Here is a 26,259-nt window from a genome sequence, read left to right on the forward strand (position 1 = left end):
TGTTAGCTCTGTCTGCAGTGTTGACGCTGTTTGCACTGTTGACACTGTAAGCTCTGTCTGCACTGTTGACACTGTTAGCTCTGTTAGCACTGTTGACGCTGTTAGCACTAGAAATGCCCTGAATTCTGTAAAGAGAACCTTTAACCGGATCTAAAGGAGTGGATTAGTCTGCCTAAATCAGTTTACTTTAAATCCTAACCTAATCTTTGCCATACTATTTACAGATAGTATAGGAAGTTACATTTTTTAATATGTTGGCACTGGACGTTAAAGAACGTGCAGAATCTGCAGAATTGTCCAATATTGATGTCCTTTTTTAAGTGGGTGGGTTGGATCAGGACCCCCAAACGTGTCAGTTCCTTAAGCGTATGCAGCTGTGTTACCATCGGTGAGCTTTCTTTATAATTTATTTATGATTTGTATCCACCGGTTGTGTTTGGTACCTGCACTTCTGCAGTTTCCCATACTCCACTCCCGCTGCACAGACCTTGTCAAGGTTAAACTCCGGCAGTTGACACATTGTTTTCCATTGCAATTCCCTGCTACTCTTCCATCTTGCTCCAGTCTTTTACAGATTAAGGCAGTTGTATTATAAAACAGAATTAAGCCCACAGTGTCCTAAAGATATTGCCCAATTCGCTGCTCTTAATTTTGCAATTCCATCCCCCCGGTGCGGCAAAGCCCTGCTTCTCCATCAAAACCATTAAGGGCATTGAAGCCTGGAGTATCATCAACAATGACAGGTAAATATTTAGGCTGTCTCACTGGAGCAAATAAGCCACCCAAGGTCAAATGGCTGCGTTAGTCCATTCCAGCTTAGCTACATTGGTCTTAAGGTCTCAGCAGAAACAATGTACACAAATCCAAAGCAGAGCACAGCAGAAGACCGTTTATGCATCAACTTGCAATGGGGAAAATGTCAACTCTTCAAAGACCAGACTGCACGATGACCGTGAGATAATGTAACATTTAGAATATTAAGATAAAGAAAATATCTCCAGATGTACTTCTTTGCACCGCCACTTCATATCCTTCCCTGCATCGAAAAAACACAGACACAAGGGACCAAACAATTGCATCTGAGAAAGAAGGAAAAAAAAAGGTCAAGTTAGCTTATTTGCTGCTCCAGAAATCATCGCATCTCCAACAACAACTGACTTCCAAATGTGTCATTTATCATACAATCTGTCAAACTGAAGCAATGCTTTGCCGGGAGGAAAAGAAAAATAAATAAAGAAAAAATAATCATAATTGGAGTTTTTATCTTTTTTCATTATTTTCCTCCCACAACCTCTGTCAACAAAATCAAAATGCCTTTTTGAGACAGGCGAGGAAGTGCAGCTCTGGGCCGAGCCGCGGTGGCCTCGGAGATAGGCTGCGCTGGATAAGAAGTAAGTGAGTCCTTTGCTTTTTGTGTCAACAAGAGACTTTATGGCTTTGAAGTAATAAATCATAAAAAAAACTACTCTGTTCCTAAACATTTATAGATAAGGGAGTTAGGAATCAAATCAATTTAAGTTTCTGTACACAAGGTCCCAGTGTGGCCCACAAACAGTTTGAGTATCAAAAGCATCTCAACGTGAAGCGACTGTAAATGGATTAGTGTGGGGAGAGATGATGGGGTGTCACTGTGCTGGTAGTATGACTGACAGAACAGGATCCAAATGTCCCTTAAGACATAATACATTTTTTTAAAAAGGAATGTAGTATCGTCGCAGATATCTTAAAATCACCTTTTTTGGGGGGGAGTAAATAACGCGAATCTTAAGGATTTCTGGACCATTTCAATAAAAATGATTTCGCGTTTTTTTTATCCTCACGTTCGCTTTCGTCAAAAATTATGAGAGCACTCAACTGTAAAAAAGACGCAGCGATAAAGTGCTAACAATGCAACACATAAAAACATGTTTGGAGCATTACAAAAACTCTCATTTATGTATAATGACAACGGGACAGAGGGAAACAGAGGGAAAAATGAACTTGGCATCCGTTACTCAATCATTATTATTGCAACCAAATAGTGTACTTTGTCAGTATATGGCATTCAGTTACCCCCGAGATATTCATTCCCAAAGCATAAAAAGGCATTTATACGAGAAAGGAAAAAACTCTGCAGCGATCGTTATCTCCAGCTGCCTCTTTTTTTTTTTATACTATTTTCCCTAAAGGAAGTCATAAGACTTCTCAAAGTGTCTATTAAATGGTGTTCATCGGAAACTTTTCTTCATCATTTTGAATTAATTTATGTGCTACAGTACTTAAGATTATTGGACGAAAGAAAAAAAAACACTTTGTTTTATCAGAACCACATAAAAAGCTTGAAAAAGAAATAAAGGAAACAGGGTTTTGCTCCTGTATGTTATCATTTGATGTGGATTTTGATGTAGAAAATTGTGCATATGTGTGATACCCACGCAGCCAGTTGTGAAGGGTGAGATCAGCTGTATAGGCAGATGAGGCCCGTGTCACTTGTTGGACCACTACATGTGCTAATGACCCAGAGCAAGCCTGCACTCCACCTGATTAGAATAAGGAACAGTGGCAATCTGGGACGAATAGGTGTTATCTTGTTACTTAAGACCCGTATGTAACTTTTTTTTGTTGTTGAAAATAATGAATGAATATCTTCTTCTTTTTTTTCTTCATTGTTACTCAGTTAAAACCGACTATAATGGGATTAAAGTGCGTTCCCCCTTCCTGTGAGCACCTCGAAAACGTTCTTTTCGATGCTCACATTACTACATTTAGTGAAATGTCCCGAGATCCAAAAGCAAACAAGTGCCGAGTCCGTCTCCATCGGGTTGGCTGATCACTCCAGACTTGTCCTAATGCCCGTTAAAACACCCCCCCCCCCCCCCCCCCCCTCACCCCTCACCCCGTATAGTCTCTGAATCCGGAATTTAATTAATATTTCAAAACTCGTGACGGGCCACTTGACTCAGGCCCCCCCCCCCGTGTCAGCGACAGGCCATTCATCACGGAGTTAAGTGTCAGCGTTAAATTATCCCCGCTATTATGACAGCGACATTACTCATCAAGGATGAGGGCGAGCCAAACCTCCTCAGCTGCAGCCGTCTCCGGCTCGCCATCGATCGCCGTTCCCTCCATTACCAACACTAGAGGCTATCTGCATGACACCGGCCACACCGCGCATGTTGATGATGCTCTGGTCTGCTTCCAGGATGCTCGCATCACGAGGTGGAGAGAGAGAGAGAGAGAGAGAGAGAGAGAGAGAGAGGGAAGGAGGGAGGGAGCGAGAAAAGAGGAGATAAAGAGAGACTGTACGCAGAGACTCTCCAGAGAGTGAAGGTATAATGAAGTGCTGGATGGGTTTAATACGAACAACAGAAGGGGCCACTGCCGTCGTCAGGTGATGTTAATATCTCCCCCATTCCTTAAGCAAATCAAGTTATCTGGCACCGCCTGCGTTTTCGATAAGGAGTGGATGAGGTCCGCGAGAGAACAGCTTGATTTAGATGTCCAAAGTGAATATCCAGATAGCTCAAACGCATATACTCTGTATGATCTGAATCTGCTTGTAAGTCTGCTTGTTTTCGTACTCAGCGGAGCGTGCACTCGAGACTGAAGACGAGAGATAAAACTGCAGCAAAAGAAAGGACCTCATTTCTATGCCCTCGCCGCCGATGCCTCAAACGTGCCACAAGACATTACTTAAATAATGCCTGAAGGTGCAAACGCCACTGACGGTGTCCCCCCTCCCCCCCCCATCCTCACGCATCAAATCCTCTCTAATTCCACATTTCAGCCTCTTAAATTGCCCTGTGCTCTGAAACGTAACCAAAAAGGCTTCAACTTTGTTTCAAGACTTTTCTATTAATGTCAACTATGTGTTAGTCTGAGAGGACGAGATAAGAGAGGGGAATAAGTCCATTTTCTTTTTGATGTAAATGTCCCCCCCCCCCCCCCCCCCCCCCCCAGACTTGGGGATTCTCAGCGCAGGCCAATTTTAGGAAGTGAAAGCTGACCTCTTCAGGGACTTCCACACGGCACATGTCAGTCAAACAGAGGTTCTTTAGGCGTGGACCACCGTGGACCACGTGGACCACGTGGACCACGTGGACGGTCCAACAGCCTTTGGAGAACCTCACCGGAGCGGACCGCCACCTGGTCTGACTTCACGACTTTAATACCGAGATAACTAGCAATACCCAAAATAGTACTTTTCTTTTCTTATTGTCACATCTCCAGCACTTTTGAGATGATTGTAAAATCATCAAGATGATGATTATGCTAACTAGAGTAAGTATTATCCTCAGAATGTCAGGGACCTCTACGTAACCGCAAATGTGAATATTTATCTATTCAAAATCAAATTAATTTATTCATTTTTCAGGAAGTATTCAGGAGCAATGCTGCATTATAGAAATACTCTACGACTGGTGGAATTCCGGCATTTGAAAATGTAATTTATGCAGAAAAGGTTATAACAAACTGCACTAAAAGAAACAAATACAATATTTTAGTAACTAATTATTTTAGGTTAGTAAAGAAATGCTGTATTAAAGTGTGCCATGTATATTCATATAACTATGCAAATGTCCCCCATGTCACAGTACAAATGTGCTTTTTTTTAATTGAACAAAGTAACATAACATATTAACCAATATATTTCTGATTAATAAAACATTTGAGCTTCATATCTGGAAATAGATAGAGAGTAGAATGAACCCTGATCCATCATATTGCCTGTCAAGAAAGGTCTGAATGCGACGCGTGTCACACAATCTTGCGATGAAGTTAATTTTCCTCAAATTGTGTTAATCGCTCTGCTCCAAAGACTTTTTTTTTCTCTTTCCGAATTCCCTGAAGGACGAAGCATTCTCTCTTAAATATTCCAGATTGTATTTAAGGAGCCTTTCATGATTGATTTCACAGGGGCACAGCTCTTCTCTCTCGGTGATCTCCGACAGATTTACATGTATTGTACGCCACCGCACTGCGTTTGAAGCCTTTGTGACTGCAGAGTGACACTGAGAAGAGGGTAAGTATCAGTGAGGTACAAAAAAATAAAAACAGTGGGATGTTGTAACTCAAGCCTGAACGGGTCAATGTATAGATCCAGTGGTCTGGAGCTCAAAGCAGATCAGAAAAGTGCTTGCTCTAACCTCTTTTGAAAAATATGAAAACAGAAAGACCCTAAGAAGCTGTCTGAAAGTATATGACTGTATGTACAAAGCCAGAAAATGTAAATGTGTCATTACACCTACTGAATTATTCATTTACAATTATTTTTTACATTGATTTCTTCCACTGGGCCCATTTTAAGCCAAATGGGTAACACTTTATAATAACCGCACGCTACGAAGCATTAGTTAAGTATGAGTAAACACTTAATTCATCATTTATAAAGCGCTGATCCACACTTTATAAATGATGGATTCACCAGTTGTATTATATAATGCTTCATAACGTGCACTTATTATAAAGTGTTACCGAACCACAGGACCAGAGAGAGACTTCTCTGGGCCACTGCCAAATATGACAAAACAAAACAAAAATAAGCGGTGACACTTTATAATAAGTGCACGCTATGAAGCGTTATATAATACTTCATTTACAAATGGTGGAATCCATCATTTGCAGAGAACCCTCGGTCTTTGTTTCCTTACCTTTAGCTCGTCTTATCGCTCTATTACAAAAACCTCCACGCTTGGACCGACGTCATTTTTTCTCCAATGTAGCTATCAAATGCCCCTGCCCCCATGAGTATCGACCACCGTCCTCCTGGAGATCAATGGAGGCTGGAACAAAAACTGTAATTACTCACAAAGCTACAAATTCCTTGGCGATAACAGCTTATTTCCTGCATTATTGCACGTAAGAGAAATACGCACGTGCACACGCTTCAGAAAGTAGCGAGTGATAATCAGGGGTTTTTTTTGTAGGTTTTAGGGAGGAAATGTCTATTCCAAATAATGCATCAGCAAAATAAGTCAAAGTATAACCTAAGCTGTACATGTCATGATAAATGTGTGTTCTTCGATTCACCTTATCTTCATCATCCATGTGAGCCCCCCCCACCCCCCAAAAAAAAAATCAATTTTGAGCCACGACGGGAAAACATGAATTATTTTCTCCCCACCGCGAGAAAATAAGGTGAGCAATAAAAATAAAAAAAAAACCTCATGATACAAAAAAAAAAAAAAAAAAAAAAAAAAAGGTAGGTTGTGAGAAAGGATAACAAACAAGTGGGCGAGATTTGCTGCCTTTCAGCAAACCCTCTTAAGTGGTAATGGGATAACCCTGGACACGTCAAACTGCCCCTCACATTCGACCCCTGGGTGAGACAGGAAGGGCCTGCTTTGTTTGTAGCAATTGGGTCCTGTGTGCAGGGCCGTAATGAAGTGACCTGAAATAATGGAAAGCCCTGGGCCCCGCGCGGATGATTTTTGCTGGGATAAGAGCAGGGATCCTGATTCGGAGTCACAGTTCATTTCATTTTTCGCCTCTGATGAGATCTCCTCCGTTATCTGATAAAATTGAACAGCCATTACCGGCAGGGGCTCAGGCCGGCCAAGCGGTAAAGCGCCGCCGACTGCTCCTAACAGAAATCCTATACACTCCACTTTGTCAGCAGTTTTGAATTCATCGTTTGCTGGGGGTTCAGCCCAGATGATAGGAATAATCTTGGCCCGACCGAGATTGACACTTCATTTCGGAAATCAATATTTACAATTTACTTCTTTCAAAGTTCATTCTGGGAGAAGATCCCATATTATCCTTTCCAAATAAGCTGATCATATCTCTCTCTCTCTCTCTCTGGCGCTGGAATGGCTTTTCCCAAAATGTGAATTTTTTGGGGGGTTTAGAAGAAAAAAAAATACAAAAATCAATGTCGGCCATTGTGGGCTTTAATCTGCCCTTTGATGACAGTAAATCTTTTTTCCTTTTTATAAGCAAACGGCTGTGGGCAGCTGACACCATTTCCTCCCAGAACAAAGCCCCTCGCCCCGTGTGGACGCTGGTAGATACATGGAGACCTAATGTGGCTGGACACGCCACCGACGGGTCATTAATCAGACACTGTGACAGCCACTTCTTCCCAATCCAGGCCCGACTTCAGCCCCTAGACAAGCCCACTCAACTCCTCACCCACAGGAGGCCACGCACGGAGCAAAGAGACAGAGGGAGAAGTGGATTGAATGGGCATTGGGAAGACAGGATAGAAAGGGATGAGGAGGGATGCTACAAAGCCGTGGTATAAAGGGACTCAGGCATGATGGGTAGGACTTCCAGATAAAAGATTTAAGAATCATTGAGGAGTTGACGCCTGAGATAAACTCTAGTGTGATACCCAGTGAGGAAGGGGGATTATTTTTGAAAGATCATTGTGGATGGATTATACACTGATGTGTAACACACATATCTACTGAAGCGTGCACCATATCTTGATTCTGAACCATATTCTAACCAGACTTGTTCAGTCCCAATACTTCTAAATACCTTTGGCTTGAGGGATCACATGATACGGAGTTACCGATCCGATTCGTGGAAGGCACGGTGATTGGTAACATCAGGCTTGACTTAAACATTGCTTTCCTAACTTTGTAAAGCAAAATGTAAGAAATAAATACATCAATATAGTAAATGTACTTAATTGTTATTTTTTTTTTAAAGTAATGACATCCGACACCAGATCCGCCAATTATCACCGATAACGGATCCAGCTATTTGACTCAGTATCGGGCCGATATACAATATTGATATCAGTCGCATGCTGATGGAGCCTGGCTCCCAAGTAGCCAGGTTTAGCCGGTGAATTGTTCACAATCTTATCTTAGCAGGTTAGCATGCTAACATGATCAATTTAGAACTAAACGCAGTACAGCTCAGGCCGATGGGAATGTCCTACGCCTGAAACTATTATACTACTATATACACACACAGTACCGTCATTGCCATCTGAATTGATTACGGTCTGTGTTTAGAATCAACGTTTTCTTTAGGACATACTTTTTAATGCAGAACTTCTAAAAAGCCAATTTCAGGGTGCATTCGTCTGTTGCATGATGGGACAGGAGGAGCAGTGACGGAGACCGGTCACCAAGGAGAAGAAAAGTCACCGGATCAGCGAACCATTCTCCGTCTGTGGCATTGCAAAGATAAAGATGTAGCTAATGCCCCCCCCCCCCTCACTAAAACCTGTCTTTGAAATCTCTCTCTCTCTCTCTGCATTCTGAATTAAGTCAGAAATAAGTCAAACTGCCAACCCACTAAGTGAAAATGCTGCGTTTTGGAGCCCATGTCAAGACAACAACCAACGATCCACATCTTTTATTTGGAATTCCGTTCCAACTCTGCGTTTGTTTGTTTCCTGGCCGGTGTGTCTCGTAGCCATGGAAAAGCGATAAGAACACACATTAACACAGATCATCACAAGTAAACCCTCAGAGGTACAACTTGATGCAGTTAAAGGAGAAATAACCAATCACAACTTTGGCTTCACTGAAAACCATAACATGATTTGCAGCTAAGTTAGAGCCCAGTGAGCATGTGTGTTATCCAATTTTCATTGTTCTTTGGGATGGAAGTGATGTTCCAAATCATCTTATAGGCACAGCTAATGTGGTTTCAATTGATCACAGGTTTGTAGGAGAACCATTTTCTCATTGTCTGTCAGGTGCCCGAGGATAGCGTGGAGCAAATGTATACATCTTCCAGAAAACTGAATATGTGAACATGAATATATATAGATATAGATATAGATATATCCATCTGCACCAAGGTGAAAACCCTGTTTCTCCCATTTACAGCAAGCCCCCTCTTCCGGAGCCATGTATGCTCCATTAAAACCCCACTTCACCATAAGCCCCAGTGGATAACATAAAATACTGCACTTCTCCGTATTGACTGAGTAAAATGAAATAATCTATGATGCATGAACAAGCTCTAAATGAAATAATAATGTCCTTAGCGGTGAAAAACGGATTGATGGTACAGTAATTGAGCAGATTTATTTCCACCCGCTGGAAAATGGGAGGAGAGGGAGGCGGTGGTAGTCTGCTGAAAACTGCCCTGCTATTTTATTTAATCTCATATTGGAGGAATTATTGGCTGGTAATCTATTGTTAAACATCATTTAGGGTGATGGATTGAGAGCGTCAAGCTTTTCCCCCACGTAATCAATTCATATCTCATTAGCACGTATTATTTATGATTCCCATAATGTCCCTGCGGGGACAGGGCTCGGGGAGAGCCGGCCCCACTGGAGGTCTCAGCTGTTGCTGAAATGAAGTGTGACATACTGTAGCTTATGACCTAATAACTGCATAAATAAAAATGCTTTTATTTGCACTATTGATTTGTTTCTGGCCTTTCTAGAAAGGAAACAAACTGATTGTAGTGCCTGAAAAAGAAAAACACCTCTGAAAGGTGTGCAGTGTGTGTTTTCCACAACAGCAAAAACAGAATTATTATATATCTGATTGGTTTTGGTGACACACACACACACACACACACACACACACACACAGGGTGTGAACTCAAGTATAACGTCCGTGTAAATCTGTGCATGGGAATATTCACGACAGCGCGGTGATATTTGCACCAAAAGCGAAGTAAATTCTTTTCACAAAAAGCAAAGAACAGTGAACAAGTTTGCAGAGAAGATGAAAACTCATCTCAATTAATATGTCTCGGGGGAATTCAATTTTTCTTCTTCTAAATGTCCGCAAATCCCATGGAAGCACCAAATAAACACACTCATTTTGAGTCCTTGTCACTCACTATGCTGCCACATGTGTATTAATCCGCTGCTGAAAATAGTCCCAAACCAATGTGCCATTTTCTCTTGTTTATTAAAAAATGTTAGGAAAGTAAAGTATACACTTTTGACCCATTTAAAAAAAAAAAAAAAAGATTTACATCTAGACTTGGAACAAATGACGTTGGGACTGAGTATTCAGACACAATTTTAGTGTTTGGTCTTTTCATGCTATTTAAAGCAGTTTCTCACCAGTGCAATATGGGAATATGGAAACTCAGCATGCAACTTTTCTGCATGACAACTATGCACCGGCCCAAATGATCCGCATTGTCCGTGTCCAACATTAACGATACATAGACTAATCAAACCCCAACGTGGATTTGGATTTGAACGTTAACTGTTGCGCATGTCAGAAGGTGCATATCCTCTTCATCACCATCTTCATCGTATCCAAGCTGCCGGGCGATCTCAACACATATATTTTACACCCACAGTCGAGAAAATGGCCGAAAATGGCCGAAAAACGATTGCTTTCCCAAAAACAATGCCCATTGCTTCGAAAAATACACATTGTCCATGCAACAGGCAGAAGCACATGGCTAATTATTAATCAGCGATATTATTTATCACACCAATTTCATTGGTCAGACATTACAGAACCGCTGTAATTGAGGTCTGTCCGGAAAAAAAGGAATTTCTCCACGCACATATTCCAAGCGTTCATCAGGACCCAGAATATCTGTTTCATACATTTCTGTAAGCATATTCGGCGCGAAAACCGATGTTTCATTTGAGTGACAGTGAGGGAATCAAAGAGCAAGATGTCGAACAGGTCTCACAGAAGTCCAGAAAAGGCCTCGAGAAAATGTGCTGTACTTCCTCACAAAAGATTTGGCACGCTATCAGCACACAAAGCCCACCGCTACACTCGCACCGATGAAATGACCAAAACCCCTGATTAAAGCCGCCGTTAAGCTGGCGATGCATCGTTACAAACATACACCGGAAGAAGAGAGACGCTGAACAGACGACGAAGCGTTCCTCCGAAATCAGTAGAAATGGATTGTCGTTTATGAAAATCTGCGCTTTATCGGAAAAAAAAGAGAATTAGTGTGACAAAACGCAGATGATTTATTCTTTTTTTTTCTCTCTTCCCGAACAGGCCTTGAGAGGGTCTTAGGTTTGAGATCTGTGATCAATATCCTGGACAGGGGCACGCTGAGCTGCAGGAGCTTTCCTTCTGTTCACTGAGCCAGCACAGAAAAGGAAAAGTGTCATATTGTGATCTTTATCCAGTAATCGTCCTGACACACAGTCAAGTGATATATATGTCCGCTCGTGTGCTCCGGGGCTCCGGGACTGTCCGCAGTGTGCAGCGCAGCTATAACATCTCTGCTGAGCCCCCGGTAGCACCTGGCAATATATAAAAAAAATCAGAAAAAAAATCAGAAACCAGAAGAGAATGGCGACGAGTGGGGGGGGGGGGGGGGGGGGGGAAAATAAAGAAAAAAAAGCAATTACACTCAAGTTGTGTTCAATTGGACAAAGCAGTCCCAACGTGGCCCAACTGGGCACAGACGTGGTAGGGTGGGATTCACTAAGAAGCCCCCCCCCCCCCCCCCCCCCCCCCCCACACGCTGGGACTCGCATGGACTACACCCTTTGGCCGGACCGGCTGCGTGATAAAAAGCACAGAGAAGCTTGGGGACACACACACACACACACACACACGCTCAGGGCACCGTTACTTCACCATTTCTCTGCGCAGCCATAAGTTATTTGCTGCTATATTGATGCTCTAGAATTTCACATTCAGCCCTTTTTTCGGACACTTACTTCCCCGTCAAATTATTCTACATCACGATCAACATTCCCTACTTGCCATACAACCACTCATTGTGTTTACATAGACATGAATAACCCCATTCATGAGGATTATCCTGGTGATGATCGTCGTCTGGATATGACGTTTACGCATGAGCACAGAGAAATTGGGTTATTCATATCCCCTCAAACACTAATTATTGTAACCTGGGTAACGATAACAACAGCACACTGTACATACTTACTTACTTCCTACCAACTCGTCGTCATCCTAAACTCTTTGGATCACCGACACCTGTCAGATTTTTTTATCTTATGATCCAGTGGCAGTCATATGGCTGAGCACTCAAGTCAAGAGGGCTCATAGCGAATCCTTTTTAAAAGAAAAAAAAAAAAAAATGTGAAGGGACATGTGTGCGTGACAGCCGAGTGTTCTGGAAATAAATAAAGATCCCCGTCAAAAAAACATGTTTGTCAAAAGGCTTCTCTGAGATAAATGCCACATGTTCCGGAGATAAATAGCAATTCATCCAAATTAAAAAGCTGAACACGCAGGCTTGACTTAATCACCTCTTCAGAATCAGAATCAGTTTTATTGCCAAGTAGGTTTTCACATACACGAGAAGCGATTCAAGAGAAGCATAATGAATCTTTTAACACCAAAAATGTCTTTTTTTTTTTTAAATGGGTGATCACGAGGAGCTTTCCACCTAAAAGAGGCTTCTTTTACATGCACAGTGGAATGAGGACCTCCCCCTTCACGTGGGGGTCTGTACCAGAGCAGCGTGGCCAACGCTGTGTTCACACGATGGCCGACACAGCACCGGGGGAAGCTGACGACATCAAAGTCGAGCTCGCCTCGAACCGATGACGCGGGCGAAAGCGGCGACCAATCGCGTGGTTTTGTTTTTCTCTTCCGCATCCCTCCTCTCGCCCCCACAATTACATACATTAAGAGGACATATTGGGGTTTTTTTCTTCTTCTTTTTAGGCCAAGAGTAGCTCCTCCCACACACAGTCTCTTCTTAAAAAATGCAAACGCGGAGGCCGCAGGCCAAAGAGCATGCTGGTTGACACGATTGATCAATGGTTTCCAGTAAGACTAAGTCTTGTGGGATTAATTGCATTCTATATTCACCGACGCTCACAAGAAAATCATGACTAATGTCCAGATATTTCAGGTGAACATGGGGGAAGAAGACATCCTGATTCATGAATTCACTCCACAACCATTACTAGTAGCAGTTGGTGTTTTCATGTGGCTCCCAGCAGTATCCATTAAGAGGCAGTGCTGGTTTTACTTGCAGATAGAGATATAAAAAGAAAGCCTACGGGTTCACATCGTTATATCTTTGTGATGTATTTTGTATATATATTTTTTGAACAGTGTGTTCTATGCGTGAAGCGCCTCGAGGATGAGAGTGGAAGTATCCATGAGGTACATGAAGGCGTCGCTAACGCCTTCTCTTATGCAAACCTGACATCTACTGGGCAACTACAGTACACTTGGATTAACAATCGCAAAGCATGAACAATAAGTTCAACTTTAAAAATAAATGCTATACAGCAAATGCAATTCAAGTTACATCATTTATCAAAAAAAATTGCAATTTGCAGTGTTGTAGCTCATCCCACGGTGCATATATATTAAGACTGTGTAGTATACATTTTATTGTTTAATAAGTTGTTTGGTTGAACCTTGAATGCTTATTGAAGCCTCCAGATTTAGAATTGACACTACTATATGTGATATGTTGTGTAGAAAACTGTCATATTGTTTAAGTCTGTGTTGCTTTTCCTGTCCTCCAGCATTTGAGAGCCACCTGCTAAGTTATTCATAAAGCCCCATTACTCCTTATGCATTTTTAATTGGCCAGACATAGCCTTTATGTCATGATATGGAGGCTTGTAATGAATATTTACTGTCCAATTATTAATGTCCGGGGCGATTAATAACAACCTGAAAGGCTGGCACATTAAATTCCGCTGCACTATTCATCCTCAGCATTAAAAGGTTGCATTATAAATTGATAGGTACATTTAATTATCATAATGTTCGAGTAGCATTTTAATCAACGCGCTTATTCTTTATCCTTTGACCTTCGTTCAAGTCGCGGAATATTGTCCAGCGGTTATCAGTCAAACTACTGGGGAGAAATCCGTTTGTTCTGCTTCTGCTCTGAAAGATAATAACAAAAAGATCAAATGACTGTGCAGAAGGTCTCACTCCATTTGTCCCTCAGTGGTTTGCTGAGTAGAATATCATTGATTTTTGTTCTTCTTCTTTTCCTGACCATGTGTCCTTGAATGTCAGAGATGTTCATCACCCTTTTTTCCAATATTTGCTCACCGTCGTGCCGTCCCATCACTCACACAGACTCCCAGTGTATTTTAAAAATGCACCTTCAGCAACTCGACGAGAGCCTCGATGACTGCAAGCTTTTACTTTAGAGAAAGGTGGGGGATGAGGGGGGGGGGGGGGGGGGGGGGACTAGTATGCATGAGGCAAAGTTTCTTTTTCTTTTTTTTTTAAATGATTGTTATCCTGCAGTATTTTTGCAATAAAAAGAAAGAAAGTGCATTGCCTAATCTCACTGCCAGATCACTCACGGTAACCTAAACCCACACCGAGCTGCCCTGTCCACTGTCTCCTTCCAGCATTCCTTTAATCACTTTTACAGCTGTAATACCCGGCATGGTGTGTCGACACCAGACAAGTGACACGACAGGAGGTTGAGACATCTGCGGACAGTAAAACACTCGCTCACACACACACACACACACACACACACACTTACATACAAAGTCTATGAGAAAGTTGGTGTCAAGTTGAATTAAACGTGTTAAAAAAAAAAAAGAAGAAAAAGATTGCAATCTTTTACTGGAGATGTATGTTTTTGAAATTGTGATCTCCTTAATTGTAGGAAGGAATTGATATCGATCCCTTTATTTCATGGAAACCATTTTTGACTGCAGCTTCGGCGATTGAATTTCTAGATGGATTGTCCTCTATTCTCCAAGACACCTGTCTCTTATCTCCCGCTTATCTGTGAGGATCGAAGCATGCGGACTCTTGAATTACCTATCCATACAATGTCATCCCCCCCCCCCCCCCCCCAAAGTTGGTGTAAAACGACCTTGAAATCAGAGCCACCTAAAATAAATAAATGAAACCCTAATCAAAAATGCTCCTCTCCTTCGGACGGGTGTCAGAGAGGAAGGATGATCGGTCCTGATGTGATTATATTTAGTATTTTTCTTTGTTGTTACTTCTGAAACGTTGACTCGGAGAGCCCTGCATAATAGTTCCAATGTGTCTGGACTGTTGGCACAAATTGCAAATAAAAAAAATCTTGAATCTTGCATTCGGACGATTAAAAATCCGCAGCAAGGCGTTCGGCTGATGAAGCCCTGTGAAGTGAGTGCCGCTGCTGCGCCGGGTCTCGGGGTCTTGGATTTCCTGCGGTTCTTGCCGACACTCTGAGGGCAGGTTATTTATCTTGGCCCGCCGCCATGTCTGAGAAAACCACGTTTCTCTTGAGTGTGTGTCTGGAGTCACGGAGCAAGGTCAAAAGTGCTCAAAGGACGAGGGAGGAGAGCCAGCTCATGGTGACCGACCCAGACCACTGTGGACTGTTGACCTCCTCTCCAGTGCACGATTCCCATCTCACTACTCACTTGTGCAAACTTGTCTTGTGCACTGTGGTTGAAGGAACTGAGCATTTCTAGTTTGCTGATAGATATTATAAAAGGGAATTATCATAAAGGTTTCATCTAAACCAACAAATACGGCTCACATATTGATGAATCAGGAGTATTTGTCCAATAATATATAGGTGTGTGGTAAAAAGAGCTGAATACTCCCTTTACTCCATCTAAACATGTGTTGACCTCAGAGGGCGTCTTGAAGAACAATGTTAAATTGCCAACTGTATTTTGTCTCCATTTGTTTTATGCTCTTTTGTTAATGTATTGATACGTCTTTATGTTTTGGATCTTTCAACACTGTATCGTATCTCTAATGCGTTATAGGAGTTATGTGAAGGTGAGTGAACGACGTCTATCAGTGTAAAGTAGATTCAACGGATATTTACATTTCGTACTTTGGAAATTTGCAAGCAATTCTATGAAACTGCAACAGATTTAGCACCTTGTTGTACACACTAAACCTAGTTTTGATGTATTAAACATTCACGAGACGTCTATAATCTCTAATAGATGCATTGCGTTGCATGGACGCATCAATCAACATTTGTTCTGTTAGTTTTTATGGTGGGAGTGATTGCTTTAGTTATTAGTTAGATTAGAAGTCTTTCCCATTTAAAAGTGTGTGTGTGTGTGTGTCTGTGTGTAAACGCATATGCTCCAAGAGGCTTGTGTGCAGCCACTTGTGGAATGCTTCGCAGCCATGTGTGGCGCGGCGCTGAGGAGATAAAAGAAAATTAAAGCGAATGTGATTAAGATGAAGTCATCAAGTATAATCTGCTGCTGCTAAGCAACACTGCAGGGACTTCTGATAGGGGATACTTCTGCGTTGGGCTACGGGCGAGCAGATATGGCTGTGCAGCAGTCCGTGACACCCTTTCACCCTGAGGGGTCCGTCCACAATGAGAGTGACAGCAGTGATGATGTCATCAAAACGGGCCCTGGCACCATGGGCCTGAGAACGGTGCTCGGCTATGGGGGAGTTGTGGATTTAGTAAGCAGCGAAGCATGGCAACTCCACTACAGGCAGTGCATAATTCCCAGCAACATGGGGAACATGTTAAAAAAAAAAAAAAAAAAAAAAAAAAAAAGTGCATGGGTTCACCATAAATAATGAAACACAAATGGCGTTCTGTACCTCCTGGCTGGCAATGCAGGGCTATTCTTGTTTTTCTTATTACACTCCGTTGGGTTTTTCCATCATTGAATTTTAATCTCTAAGAAGAAAAAAGAAGACTCTTCAAAAACAAGTCAAAAGGAAATAACTAAACGAGCACTTCCTCCGGGATTGAAAACAGTCCGGGAACTTTATTTATCGGTTTTGCATTATTTTCTGATTGTCAAAGTTGCGGCAGTGTTTTTTTAGGTTTTTTTTTACTGTGGATATAAAAGAACGAATAATTATTTGTGCTCATTCCTCCCCGTGAAAAGAAATTACACAATTCATTAAGACCTTTTTTTTCCCCAACAAAATATATATTCAGGAAGCAGCAGATGATCCGAAAATGTAATTATAATGAATTACCACATTAATAAATACATGTTGGAGAAGCCAATATTCATGTTTTTAACATTACGTCTTATCACCATCACTCAAACGACACAGCATAATGGATCAATGATATTCCTCAGCGTGGTCCTGATGCCATCACTGTTGTAGTTTATGCTCTCATGCAAGCGTGCAATGTTCCATTAAGTTACAATGCTGACATCAAGTGGGGAACTGTGAGTATTACAGTTGCTCCCTGAATTAATTAGCAGGTCTGAAGGCTCAATTGTTGTATTTTGCGTATTATTAGACAAACCTGCTATTTCATGTAATATTATTTCTATATTTTTTTTAATTATTGTATATTCTAGTCTTCAGCAAAGTGAAAACAAAGGTTGATGTAAATATCACTCCTCCTCGTCTTCCCTGCAAATTAGAGAGTCGCAGGCGAGTCTTGAATATGGGCTTGAGGGGCTCACTGCAACGGAGACGTGCATGTCCTGATTTACCCCTTTCCCTCAACAGTGGCGTGTTCTGCCTGTTTCCCATGCCTTTCACATGCCATCGTTTACCCACGGAACAAAAAGATATGAGTTTAACCTGCAGAGGTCACCATAACACTGTGTATATAATCTCCAGAGCTTCGTCCTTCCAGCTTCTAGCATACTCATGATGGAATGGAAGACTACTGCTCTATATAATGAGATATAACTTAAATTGCCAGTGATCTCAAGAGGAAGCGCTTCACACTCGATGATGAGTCGTAATCTAAGCTCCTCCGTTGTTTGTTCACTCGTTCGCTGCTGTTCAATATTGTATTTAGAACCTTTGAAACCAGATCTAACTCCAACAGGCCGATAAAAGCACCGATAGAGGTGGTGTCTGAGTCCGTGGACTGATGAAAGCTGCAGAGAGGCACTGCAGACTGACAGTCTGAGGCAGTCAACCTGATTAGACCTAATCAAATCTGAACTATGCTTATCAGGTACTGTAAAGCTGCGCCGTCTCCATGACAACAAGCGTCCATAAGAAAGAAGACAGGATTTCAATTAAGATTGGCCTAATTCTATTCTCAATGGTTTCAATAGAGCCGACTGCTGGGGAGACGCGACACGGGCACAGCCTCATAAATAGTGTCAAATAGTTGCGTAACGTCTTAACATGCATATATAGTTCATAGTCACAGAGGTTTGATGTTACAGATTGTGGTACAATGGCTACATAGATCAGCGGGGATTATCTGTGGAGTTCTGACCGCGAGCAAGCAATGTTTTGATGCGCGAGTCCGCATTTTGTTTGTGTCTCGTTCCCTTGAACGAGATACAAGGACGCATGGGGATGCACGTGTAAGACAGGGCCGTATGCATATTCAGAATTGCTGGCAAACGGCAGCGGAAGAAAGAGGTTCTTACCGACGTAACCATCGAGAATCCAACTTACAGCTTTGCAAATCAGGAGGAACTGCGGTTGATTGGGCTTTAAGTATAAGTAAATGGATTTTGGCCAGTAACGTTAATGTGATTGTTACAAGAAAACTCCACAGGCTATCGTGATCGATTCAAAAATCGCTTAGATACGAGTCATTGTATTCAGCTGGAGTGGTTGCGTCTAGTGATTATAATTGAGTTGAGGAAGACACTATTTCAAGGAGCACTATTTGAGTGAAGAGCCCGACATTTAGTTGGCCTCCAAAGACCAGCAAGAGAGTTTTATCTCTAAAGAGCTACACGCTAATGCCAGCATGCCGACACGACGTTGCCAATGACAATGCTAACATGTTGATTTGAGCATGTCGGCATGCTGTGTGTTTTTAGCACTGAAACGGGGCTGATGGGAACATCAACTTGCATAGATTTGACTTTTGGCCCGACGGCGGCGCCAGAAGATCAGCAGTCTCAAGGGACCGTGAACGTAATTTGTAAAAATTGTAATGGCAATCCATCGAATAGTTGTGCATTTTGTGTGGATAACCATGGGTGGACTATTCCCTTTTTTAATTCTGCTGGTACGTCCAATGGTCACATGACATATGGCTAAAATCATATTTTGCAGGGGATTTGCACAGCTGCCTCTCCCCTCCCAGAGTTAGTTGTCCTCATTTATTCAAAATAGCTAAACACTTTCTTATAAAATAGGCCTTCAAAACTCACTCGCTGACACCACTTCACCATTGAAACGCAAGGTGATAATATTTAAATTTTAATAAATTAAAATACATTTTAAATTAAATAATAAATAATTAAATTTAAATAATGATATTAAAAATAATATTCGGCGAGAAAATGGGGGACATGCTTTACTTTATAGCTTTAATACCCAAAGGTTTTATATAATTAGAGATTATTAAATGTTGATTTGTATTTACATGTCAGGTGATTACTTATATTACTATATTATCATTGTATTTTTTATGTTATTATATGCTATTTCAAGTATTCATATATATATATATATATATATATATATATATATATATATATATATATATAATTATTGTATGATTACGGTATAGTGTGTGTGTACATGTGCTGCAATGTCATGCAAACAGTTATCTTATCCAAGGACCTTTGGTTTTCCACCAGAAAAACTGTTAACTATTCATAACATTGGCCTTATTTCTAATGATAAATAGTGAGCTGCTCTTTAGAAATGGAGAGTTTTTAATGTGTTTTCTGAACTTACACAACCAGAGTTATGGTTCTTCTGTAGCACGATAAATGATTATGAACCCTCCTAAAATGTTTCATCATGGCGAGGCCAACAGAGGAACACACTCGCCAACTGCTGTGGGAGGTTGAATCTGCAAAAACTAATGAAAGACCAAAACCTTGAATTATGAACGGTATTGCGAGACATTAATGGAGATTAGTAAAGGTGGAATCTTAATCAGCACAGGGGATCAATCGCCTTGCCCGGATTCTGTCACCAACAAGGACAGCTGGATGTCATTAGTGGGACCTCTATTTTGTTTATTTTCTTGTATTTTAGGGAAGATATAAAGCACTGCAATAATCATCAATATGATGTCAAATATATTGCTTGTTGACTCACATTCACGAATGGTATATGCCCATCCCCTCAGTCATCATCGCTACAGTTCCAGATTTCAATCAGCCAGCAAAGGGAAATTAGTCTCCATGATGTTCCATGTGGACAGGAAGAAATAAAGCGGATGACATTTCCCCTCCTGCTCCAATTGGATATTTCCCCACTCGGTAGCACAGTAGCTCATTACAAAATCCCAGTTGAGAAGATGGATACACAGAATTGATCCTTTGACCATCCTTTTTCTCAAATCAACATGTTGAGCTGAATGAGGCTCTGCAGTAACTGTCATAAACAGAAAGGCCTAACGCACCAAACCGAAGGTAACGGTTCCTCAGTGGAAGTCACCGCTGATGATCCACCACATGTAATTTAGCAGTTATAGCATGTTAGCATTTAGCATGTTAGCCTGACCCGACAGGCACACGTTGGGTGTGCTTGATTTGAACACCTTTTGCGTGTTGGACAGGCGGTGTATTAAACTGGTTATGGAGCTAGATACAACCTTTGCTACAGTACAGTAATGTTAGCCATAATCCATAATTAGCTCGGCCCATGTGCGACCGTTGCCCAGCGCGACATCCCAAATCCTTCGTGTCAGAGGGAATGATTTAGCTCCAGGGGTTTTGATGTGCCGTCGAGCATCTAAACCTTCCTGTTTGCTAAACTAAAGCATCGAACATTTATGATTCGTGAAGTTTATTTGACGAGCCCAGGTAGTGCTAATGCTAATGCTAGGTGAGCACCATACCACAGAGGGTGAGCGGTTTCGGTTCAAACAGCCAGAGTTTGGAAGCGATAACACGGACACTGTGTGCAAACAGTTATTATTCCGCTAACTCTGCAATAAATTGCAACGCACCTGCAGCCGTAAAATGCATGACAACTGAAACATGTATGTCACGTGTCAAACATCTTTAGACCGTTGTCTATATCGTATCACTCTCCCTCATTTGTTCTTGGCCTGAACTCCCGATTTTCATAGATGACTAAAAGGTTTTTAAAACAAGCTTCAGAGGTAATTATTTTTCCTCCCGCACTGTGTCCAGACATCTCAAGTAATGGAGTGACTAAACGTCAAGATAAAGGCAGTTATTGTACCATAGGTCACCATCTGAAGTCAGCATCATTTCTCTATTCTGCTGACAATTTGGTTGATAACATTTTATTGATGGATGAGATTATCCGTTATCATTAGCATCCTGGCCCTTTCCACATAAATCCAAGCCTTTTTTCCAGGCACGAGCAGTGGGCTAATTTTAAAGTGATGAAAGCCCTGGCTATCGCTCATCTACTGCCGCTCCACTCGTGCTCTCAAAGTCCATTTTGTTCCATTTTAAAACTGCTGGAGTGTCCTGAGAGGAAATGAACTGTGGCTTTCAACACACTTTAAACCACATCTCCTACTGATAGACTCTTGGCATTTTCAAATTGCTGTGAAAATTGTCAGTACATGTGTGAGTGCATGGGACATAGTCTTTTCCAACTTCATGACGAGTTTGGGATCATGGGTAATAATGCGGCTTTTTCTTGACAAATGTCTCAATTTACTCAAATGTAATCATTTGGGACAGGGATGTCGTATGTGTACAGATTGTAAAGCCCTCTGAGGCAAATGTGTGTAATTTGTGATATTGCGCTGTATAAAATAAACTGAATTGAATTGAATTTGGAGCATCGACAAATCACAGCTGGGCAGTCCTCATTGGCTCTTCACAGTTCTAGATGAGATTGGACCATTTAACCATCTCTTCAGATACAAATCTTTTTAATTGCTGAGTAGAATGAGTGAGTCATTGAGTGATTGATACGTGTGTTCCCCTCATGGCTTACTGTAGCTGTAGACTCAGTGCCTGTTAGCCTGGGGATATTAATTCTGCTGCCCTCAGTTAGTCCAGACTCCCTGCTGCACTTTGATTGATAGTTACATCCCTTTTAGTGATCGTTCATGTTTTTATCCTGTTGCATATTGATTGAAATACTTTTATCCTCTCCGGGTCGTTACATATTTCTGCTACTGTCACGTTGTAACTGTATACTGTAATTACACATTTGTCTTTTCTCATACTTTATAGTTCATGTTTCGTCAATCAAATGTCTCTTTGTTGAGTTGAAATGGTACATTTGGATCTAAAATACAATCGTGCTGAGCCTGCTGCTTAGACAGGAACAATTACAGGTACACGATGTTCACGTCCTACAGTATTTGAGTGCCGCTCTCAAGCAAAAAGTAGATGATAAATGATATTTTGATAACAGCAGTAATAAACCGTGTTCACCTGCACGTTGGGAGTCAGGTGCACACTTGACGATTGGTTAAAGAGTAACCATAAAAAAGCATGATCTGTGGAGCGGGGACCTTTAATAAGCACGTGCAGATGCGTATTTTTGCTTTGTTTGCTATGATCTCACACAGTGCTGGAGGCCATGAGAACAATGGTCAGAAAAATAAGCGCTCATCCTGAAGCCGTAGTAATGTACTATTTGCTAACTAGGTCAATGAGATCGTTTGTTTTCATTATGACATAATATACCAGGCGGAGATGTGTCGGTCGGGCATGGTACCACGATTTGGGAGATAGATCTTAATCGTATCAATCTGTGAGCAGATGTTTCAGTTACTTAATGAACTTCAGCTATTCCTCTCCCCGTACTCAAAGAGAACCGAGAAGCACTTTTCGTAGAACCCACCAAATGGGTTTTTGGCCACTCGGGGGCAGCGGAAGGAAGTTGTGAACACAAACATTGATGTGCTTCATGGTGACCTTCCATGTTCCCCTTTTATATTGCAAAATCCTTTCCAAATAGGGTTGAATCTTTGGAAACCTGATGAATGTTGGTCCAATATTCTTTCTCTTTTAGCTATACCAATTCTTAAGGGAAATTCCCGGCTCTCTGGCTGCTAAATAATCTATGCTGTTCACCGGCCAGTCACTACCCGTGTCTGTCTGCTGTTTGGTGATTAGTTTTGTTCACTGATGGGTGTGATTGGAATATGAAATGAGTGAAATTTAGTCCCACTAGCCCTACCGCTGTCCACAATCTTGGGAGGGCCTATGCATGGCAGATTTGTCATGCTGAATCACATCGGTTTTTTCCTCCTTGTGAATACATTCAAATCCATGTGGCATATTTTATGAAGAAAAACTTCAACTTCAATTTATTTTGTATAGCCCAAAATCACAAATTTGCCTCAGATGGCTTTACAATCTGTACACATACGACATCCCTGACCTTTGACCTCACATCGGATCAGGAAAAAATGTGCTCCTCATTAAGTTTGGGTAGTTTCCTCGTCCTCTCTTTTTTCTTTTATTGGCGGGTTGAGTTTTTTTTCTCCACCTCTTTTTCTCTCTCCACAGGTTTTCAGTTTTTCCAAATGTAAAAAAAAAAAAAAAAAAGATTTCTGCAAATACTCATATAGTTCTGACTTGAAGTTAACCTTTTGGATCGATACAAGCTAGATGACAAATAGCCTGCACTGTAATTGCCAACCCAAGTAAAAATGGCAGCGTCCACATGTGCAAAGCTGGCCGAGCTATCGATACAGACCGCCAGAGCTGCAGCTCCACGTGCTGACAGTTGTAATCAATTCACGTCACTTTGTAGGGATTTGTTTTCACTTTGAAACTCCCCTCCCCCCCCCGGGATATGAATCCATTATATGCATAGCGTTTGAAGTAATTATGATGTGTTAAAAAAAAAAAAAAAGAACCATACGTTAATAAAAATTCGATGGTGCCAATAGTGTAATCCGACATCTGGCCATGTGCGGAAATCAGATTAGCATTATGTATCGTGATCCTGTCCTGGTCGTGAATATTGTCAACGTCCTTCTGTTCTTGCTCAGGCACACAATTTCCTCTCCCCCTCTATCGACCGCTGCCTCGATCCCCCCCCCCCCCCCCCCCCCATCTTGTTAGCCAGGCCTTCAGTATCCGTACTTGTGTTCTCTTCCTTGTTATTGCCGTGCCCTTTCACTAAAAAGTCAAAGATGAGATGCGAGACCCATTTCATCGAACGGAAAGCAACCAGGTTTGTGGGAGAACTCACTGCGTTTGTCAAAGCGGGTATACCCTTTTATCGGAGTAGTTTAATTTATTTATGCTCGCGACACCTCCAGAAGGCTCATGAGCGGCGACGGGGCACACAAATAATACATGCTGAAGTCGCTATACCAGGACCCTGGGTCTCAGGCATACGTAGCCCCAAATGTAGTCCCGATCCCTGAGCCAGCGAGGGCTGCTCCTGACCCAGTGTGTTAATATCTCCTGACACTGTTTGTTGACCTTTAGCTGTCAAGTGTACCCAGACTGCTGTGTGTACTTTACTCATGTATATTTCAGCCTTGGCTCGACTGGGCTGCAATCAAGCGACGCCTACACGCTTGCCTTTAATATCTAACGGGAAGAAATTGGATATTGTATACTATACAATACAAATGAAAAAGGTAATACCATTTTAATTATATGGGTTGAATTAATATGGGCTCAGACATCACCGTTGGGAGTGTTTCTTGTGAATTTCGAACAGAGCGCTGTCGCTGTCAGAGGTCATTTCAAGGGGGCTCTCTCTCTCTCTCACTCTCTCTCTCTGCAGTCATGAGGTGGGAGTTGTAAAGCAACACTGCCTTTACCCTACTGATCAGGTCTGCCCTGTTGCTGCAGAAGAATGGGAGAAAAAGGGAACTCGTGTTTTTGCCTGTTACAATAAAAGCAGCGCGACTCTTTTGTCCCCATAGGCATCGACACCCTTAATGGAAAAGCTTGGGGTGCTCTGGGTATCACAGAATATGTGATAGCCTTAATGGAGAATCTGCAGCTCTGAAGGATTGTTGTCATCCCTGTAGAGCCATTTTGCAGTACAGATTAATCTCGCACAAATATCGGCAATGGACACGCAGTTTAAAACGTGTCCTCATTTAAAGGCTCTGCAACTATACACATGCTCTCCCTCAGCAATTACTGTTGATGCATAATATGCCCCCTCAAATGATGATATTTCTTTCTTCAATGCCGTGGAAATGAAAAATAAATCTGTTTTTTCCCTCCTTTTGATTTGCGTGAGACTGTTTCTTTGTGAATGCAAGGTCATATTTAAATAGGTTTATTACTGAGTTATCGGAAAGACTAACACTACATTTTGGAAAGCATAAAGTTAAAGCAAAGTGAAAGGTCTTGCACAATCATCCTCTGTGCAGCTATACAAAAGCGTTTCAATTATAAAACCACAATGTTCTTCCAATGATTTGGAGAAGGTCATCTCTGCCATTTCCACTAGCTTAGTCTTATATAGTTCTTGTTAGACCTGCCTATGCCTCCAGAAAGCTGTATAATGAGTAATGTGAAAAAAGATCGTGTCTCTTTCTACTTGTCACTTGAACATATTTTGAGATTTAATTGCATTTCAAGGACTGCAGTTAGGCTGCCAGCCTTAGATCCCTTTCAGTAAATGTTGCCTATAACGATTTAGACTTTCCTATCAGGGTCAACACACGTTGAGGTGTTTTGCGACTCGCATCCTAACAAGTTGAATTATAATAAATGTCTGAATGTCAATGATTCTAACTCATGAAGGAGGGTTAGCTGTAAAAAATCTGGCCCCCTGACCTCAGGTATTACTACCTGTAATATGGGCGTATATATATATATAATGTACCCAATAACACATCTTACTACCTGTAATATTGGCGTATATATAATGTACCCCAATAACACATCTTACTACCTGTAATATTGGCGTATATATAATGCACCCCAATAACACATCTTACTACCTGTAATATTGGCGTATATATATATATATATATATATATATATATATATATATATATATATATATATATATATAATGTACCTCAATAACACATCTTACTACCTGTAATATTGGCGTATATATAATGCACCCCAATAACACATCTTACTACCTGTAATATTGGCGTATATATAATGCACCCCAATAACACATCTTAATACCTGTAATATTGGCGTATATATAATGCACCCCCATAACACATCTTACTACCTGTAATATTGGCGTATATATAATGCACCCCCATAACACATCTTACTACCTGTAATATTGGCATATACATAATGTACCCCAATAACACATCTTAATACCTGTAATATTGGCGTATATATAATGCACCCCCATAACACATCTTACTACCTGTAATATTGGCGTATATATAATGCACCCCAATAACACATCTTACTACCTGTAATATTGGCATATACATAATGCACCCCAATAACACATCTTACTTCCTGTAATATTGGCGTATATATAATGCACCCCAATAACACATCTTACTACCTGTAATATTGGCATATACATAATGCACCCCCAAAACACATCTTACTACCTGTAATATTGGCGTATATATAATGCACCCCAATAACACATCTTACTACCTGTAATATTGGCGTATATATAATGCACCCCAATAACACATCTTACTACCTGT

Source organism: Cyclopterus lumpus, chromosome 25 (assembly GCF_009769545.1).
Source record: "Cyclopterus lumpus isolate fCycLum1 chromosome 25, fCycLum1.pri, whole genome shotgun sequence".
Taxonomy (NCBI): Eukaryota; Metazoa; Chordata; class Actinopteri; order Perciformes; family Cyclopteridae; genus Cyclopterus; species Cyclopterus lumpus.